The following is a 6258-nucleotide window of genomic DNA, read 5'->3' on the forward strand; positions in this document are numbered from 1 at the left end:
CTGAGAGAGGTCAGAATAACAATATTTTCTACTTTAACAGTCTCCTTTTTTCTTTTCAGCTGGCTGGAATTCACATTGTTGTTAACCACTTTTTAATAAATTCCAGGTTTTGAACACTGTGCACTTCTATACAGCTTGCAGCTGGAAATAAACAGACTTACAATGGCGGAAGGTAATTCAGCGATTTAAAGTTTTTTACAAGGATAATGAAGTGAGAGTTTCTGGAAAAAATATACCTGTGAACTGTTTGTTTTCCAGAACCTTTTCCTTGTTTGGATGATAATGTCCTCTCCTTATAACAGTTATGATTTTTCAATAGACTGCTTGATTATTTTTTTCTGTTAAAAAACCCTCCATATTTAGAACTTTTCATCTGTTCCTCTACTCCCATGTCTTCACTGTTGATTATAAGGATGGATCACATGACAGCATAAATTATTTTGGCAGCTATTCAGTGAGTGCAGACCCTGGTCTGTGTGCAACAGCTTGCTTTTACTTGTCTTCTGCACTGACTGTTTTCTGAAAGATGGGCACTTCTGTATCCTATTGTTCTCTGTATATTGCGTAGACTACTGCCTATGCTTTTCGGATCAGGTAAAGATCTTTTAGGGTAAAAATTGTCCTTTAACCTTTTTGATGGAAAAAGATTCCAGACCTCTCTTTCTGAGGCTGCAAAAAAATGTGTGAATTGCACTACTTTGTGGCTACTGGGGTATTGGAGGTACAGCTGAGAACTGTGAAAAATAACCCTTTTGTGTGGAATACTCTGACAATGTCTAACAAAGGAAATCAAGAAATTCAAATGAATTTGTTTATACAGTTCTTTTTTGCGTATGCTTTTGTGGTTTCCTGTCTCATTTATTCTATAAATATACAGGAGATAGCTGTTTTATTTGATAGCAAAATAAGAACAATGTCATGGAAGCATTACCATTACAGGGTCTGGGATGTTATGCTTTCATGGACACCAGTCTGTAGGGTTAAGATAGAAATTACTTCCAGACACTGGACTTTCACATATAGGGATGAATGTAAGGGAGTAACTGGGGGAAGAAAGAGCTTGCAATCTGGTCTTACAGATGCTCTGGTTTCCCAAATTAATGCAGATTCCCACTCTACTTGATAAACTTTTATTTGATATTTCAGGTCCAGCAATTATGAGCTATCTCAGAAATGTAGCAGAAGTCTTTGTATTTTTCTGCCTTAGAAGGAAGATCTCAAACAGTTTTTTATGACCCTTCCTGCCTCATCTAATGGAAAGGCTGGGTTACAGTGTAGAATGGCACTTTCTGTAGTATCTGTTTTATTCTAGAATCTCAAATTATTTTATTAACACTAGCAAAAAGATGTCTGAGGTGAGGTTTTTGTAAATATTATGCCTATTTTACTGATAAAAAAAAGCTCTTGGTAAAAACACAGCTTGCTGAAGGCCAATAAATAGCTTTGGACTGGGACTAGAAACTAAATGCCCAAATTATTAAAATGGAGCTTAGGGTTCATGAACTCTTTCTTACCTGTAATGATAAAAGTTGCATTAAGAAGAGCCAAAGCCACCTGAACAGCTGGGAAAGCCCCTTTCTTTTTCTGAGCCGTTCTTCTCATAGTCCCTCCTGAACACCTTCCTTCTTCCTCAGACTTCTCATCCGGAAGAGAGATTTCCAGCAGTGATTAGGTTTGGCAGTGAAGCATTTGAGAATATCCTTCAGAGGTTATTTTAAATGGATTCTGCCAACAGATCTTTCATTGCATTGTTATGCCTACCTCTGTCACCTATCCTATAATATGTTATCATTATCTCATGAAAGCCACCATTGAACCAACACAGCAAGACCAGCAGTGCTCTCATGGTGATTCTTGAGGCTGCCTGTGTACTGTGAAATGGAGCAGGGTACAAGAGCTACCATGTAAGTGCTGCCTGACTCCAGTGAAGGTCGTGCCACTGGGCAGCTGCATCCACCCACACCATACCTTAGCTAACTAGCCTCCCTGAGAATCGTGTGACGCGCTTAGAACTAACCTGGGGTCTCTCACATGATGCCAAATTGTATTGTAAAGAAGTGCCTCTAGTCCTTCACTTTAGCCACCAGACAACCCTGATTCAGAAGGTATGTGAGAAGTATTTAACTTTATATGGGCTTAGCAGCTTAGGACTCATTGTTGCCTTCTTTTACACTGAGTTTTTTTACTTATGACACTTACTGCAATTGCAGGAGATGGAGAGACACTTGCAGTACTGCCAACATGAAAAAAATATAAATCTGTAGAGTCCCCCGACTTCCCCAGAAAGAATTTGATGAGTGCATCTTGAGGTTTTGAAATTTGTTTTGATGTTTTTGAGGAGTTGAAGTAGACTTGCCATATATTTTCAGCTTCCTTCTGCATTTATAAAGGTCAGAGACTTGCTTTTATAATCTGAAAGCTGAGATTCCTGTGAAGCTGCTTGATTCTGGGAGCTACAGACTTTGAAAGAAGTAAGATTTTATATTACAAATTACAGGAGCTGGTGATCTGCACTTAGGTTTACTCTATTTGGTATTTTTCCATGAAATGTTACTGCTGCATGGCTGGTATATGATAGGTTGTAAACAAAACTTCTTGAGCAGCTGAGAATCAAAAATAAAATAGCTGCCGGTGTGAAATGAAGCGGTTTTACACCCTGTCTGTACATGCACATACAACACTTTCCCCAGAAATTCTGATTCTTCGGGCTTTAAATGCAGTGCTTAAATTAAGTTTACTTGGTCTTTTTTAAACTATTTGGTTTCCCATAGGGAACTGGGATTTGGGTCTTCCTGTTTGAATGTTGGAAGTATGTCTGTTTTCCCCTACTTTCACCCCCCTCTGAACTCCAGACAAGTTTAAATGTGCTTTGCAGGAAAAAATTCCCCTATTCTGGACCCCTTTACTTGTGTGGATTCACTTACTCTACAATCTGAACAATGGTGGTGATGGTAGAGAGATTTATTCTGCTTTCAGCTATAAAATGTACTTGGACTAAGGCAGAAAAACAATTGACGTTCAGTTATTCAAGAATAAGTGTAGAATGCTAACTTTGCAAGCTTTGCTTCCGTCTTAACTGTACAGTGTCTTTTAGAACAGAAATGGAGCTTGCAAGGTGTGTACCTGAAGTTCTGGAGGCCAGATTTTGTTCAGAGAAGTACTTGAAATTTGAGAAGTTCTCCTGAAAGTTATCCAAACCTCTCAATTCCTCAAAATCGCTCTCACAGTGTTGCTATCGCAGGCTGCTTGCTAGGTTTTTTGGCATTTTTTCTTCTACTTAAGGTGGAAGTTCAGTCTTTTATCATGTCATTTTCTCACATCTGCCTATGAATCTAGAGAAGGAAAAAAGGAAGCTGAGAAAGCTTACTAGAATTGTAAGAAGTTGGGTCCTTAATATTTATCCACTTAAATATTTTTCCTAACTTCCCTTCCCTCTGTAACATTCTGGCTATGCTTTCATCCTCTGGTGTTTTGCAGATAGATATAATAAAATTAGGTGAAAAACTAGTTGATTTGAGTCAGTTTGATGACTGTGACCAGCTGCTTCTTCACCTTTTTTGTCTCTTCTGTACCATATTCCTTTAAGGAAAACACTGCTCTGAGATGTTATTAAATATGATGAGATGATATGAACCCAGGCCTCTGGGTCCAGGCAGCTGGTCCCACATAGTGATGATGAATATTTTCAGAGTATGGAATTACTTTTCATACCAAGAGTAAGAAAAATTGTATAGTAAATAACTGAAGTCAGATAGCAAAATGGTGGGCAACAATTTTTTTTTTTTTTAATCTTTTTTTCCCTAGTTCCTACTGTATTGTATGACAGCGGATGTTACATTCATATCAGCATCTATCAAATCCTTTGTCAGCAGAATGCAATACAATAGACTCACACGTGCAGGCTGTGTCAGGTCAGATGGAGATGACTCATTTTTCTTCAAACAAAAAGTGTCTTACTTCTCAGTAAAGGTGCAAGTGGTTTTGGTTGGGTTTTTTTTGTTTTGTTTTGGTTTTTTGGTTTTGTTTTGTTTTTGTTTTTGTTTTTTTTTTCTGGGGGTTGGGAAATGAAAAAAGAAAAGATTGAAAGAACCTCTTTTTAACCCTCCTCTCTCTTCACTGTGTACAAATCCTCTGGGATTTCTAATATCCTTAGCTTTACAGTTTACATGTGAGCCAGTTATTCTGCTGGATTCAGTCTCCATTGACCATGAACAGATGGGAGTAAGCGAACTTTCAAGCTATCCATGATTGCCCAAAACCTCAGGTTATATCTTGTCAGCTTGGCTGGGTTTAAAGTGAACTCAAGGCCACCCTAAATGCTGTCAGCTGCTAATGCCTCCCAAGGAGTCATCAGCCTGATTGAGCTGATCTCCCCTTCCTGCAATAGCATCTAGACAGAACCTTTGATGGAAGGTGCTATTACATCTGGCTGCCACAACAGGAGTGGAGCAGGCCCTGGATTTGGGACTATGCCCTTCACTTCCTTGTTCTGAAACTTTCTTTTGGTGAGTGCTGCCTAAATAGGTTAATGATCATCCACAGTTACAAGAATGCTGATGTGATAGTTGAACATCCTGAATGTTGTTATTTTAAAGCTTGGGCAAAGTACTGATTTCAACCTCTTTTGGAATGAGTTGAAGAATGTAGATATGATTTTGCTGAGAAATATAGCTGGATATAATTTCAGAACTGTCATCAGAAGAGTTATTTCCCTATTAATTAACAACACAAGTTTCACCATGTTTCTTGCATGTAACACTACTCAGAAGGAGGAGTGACAGAGAGCTGGAAGCATTTCTATGGCAACAGAATTCAGGAAATGGAAGGAAAAATAAAAGAAAAACAGATTCACCTTTGAATCCTGATTTTTCCTTACAGCAGAATGCAATCCATATCTTTCCTCTGCATTAAATATGTGAAACATGATTGCTTTTTATAGACCTCTGAAGCCATAATAAGCATTTATATAAAATTGTGGAAAAGTTCCAGGGTTGTTACTGACACTACATGTATGATGATTTAATGCTTTTGTAAGTTGAATTATTTTTGAATTCAACTTTTGTAAGTTGAATTATAATGCGGTTATTTAATCTAATGTTTAGAGTAAGAATTGTGATGTCAATTATAATGTGGTCATTTAATCTGATATTTAGAATAAGAATTGTGATATTTGCTGTTTTCTTCAGGCTTGAACTATAATAACATAAAAGTCTTTTCCCTTTTATCTGTTAGAAGAATAGTTTGTTCTCCCAGTTAATGCAAAAACCTTGCAATTAAAAATTAAAGAATTAAAAAAAAAGCAAATAAGCTTCCTGAATAAACCCGTCTCAATAATGTCTGTTGGTTTTTTTTAGAAATCACACAACCGAAAATTTCCAAAGGATACTGCACAAGGCAATGCAAGGCAAGACACAGGTGAGGTGCTAAACTGCTTCTGGTGCTCTGCAGATTTACATTATTGTATGGTCAATCCTGATTGCGTCCATGTTCAGGGATGATCCCATCCAGGGCTTGCTGTGGGTGGGATGGCTGTGTTTATGCATATCCCGTGCCTGATAATCCCTAACATGTATTTTCCTAGCATATTTTAATATGCCCACAATCTTATTTATTCTTTGTTGTGACAGGTGAGGATGTTATGGACCTAAGGTGCTCTCAGTCTTCCTGATGAAGTTTTCATACAGCCTCTTGATTAAACTCTAAAACAGAAAAGCTCCATCCAAAGCCAAAGGTTGTTTCAATCAATTTAATGAACAGGTAACCACTGAAACCACGAGGAGTCACATGTAGATCCATCTGGAAAACACTACCATTATTGCCTTGTGCTCTCATGCTTGTACTCATATCTTGTTTCCAGGATGCACTCTGCATTTATGGTTTCAGCATATATTCCCTTCACTTCAGGGCAGAGGCCAGACTCACTAAAATAGATGTGCAAGTTTGGAGGTAAAGATACATATTTGACTGTCCATTCTGGCATTATCACTGAGACTGTTGAACTGTTTTTAAAACTCTATTAACCATTTTAAGCAAATGTCCTAACCTGAACTCCTGTGGATGTTTACTTTACCTGATGGTGTATTTTGACTTAGAGACAGCTTAAGAAAGTACTGCTTGTAATTCAAGGAAAATTCCAGTTTTATTGCTGCAGTCTAGATTCTGCCTTCCACTTGTCCCATATGCTTGCCATGCCTCTTTTTGTTATGTCATGATCCAGCTTTCTGTTCACTGTATTAGTCTTGAACAATTTTTTAACTT

The 6258-nt window shown here is 37.8% G+C and overlaps 1 long non-coding RNA gene across 1 annotated transcript; it reads left to right on the forward strand.

The window, feature by feature from the left end:
* Positions 1-2428: 2428 nt before the first annotated feature.
* On the forward strand, positions 2429-5750 carry LOC119141151. The gene is made up of 3 exons (XR_005101855.1): positions 2429-2471; positions 5355-5415; positions 5628-5750. It is a non-coding gene; the product is annotated as an uncharacterized LOC119141151 (long non-coding RNA).
* Positions 5751-6258: the final 508 nt, after the last annotated feature.

The sequence above is a fragment of the Falco rusticolus genome, chromosome Z, assembly GCF_015220075.1.
Source record: "Falco rusticolus isolate bFalRus1 chromosome Z, bFalRus1.pri, whole genome shotgun sequence".
Lineage (NCBI taxonomy): Eukaryota > Metazoa > Chordata > Aves > Falconiformes > Falconidae > Falco > Falco rusticolus.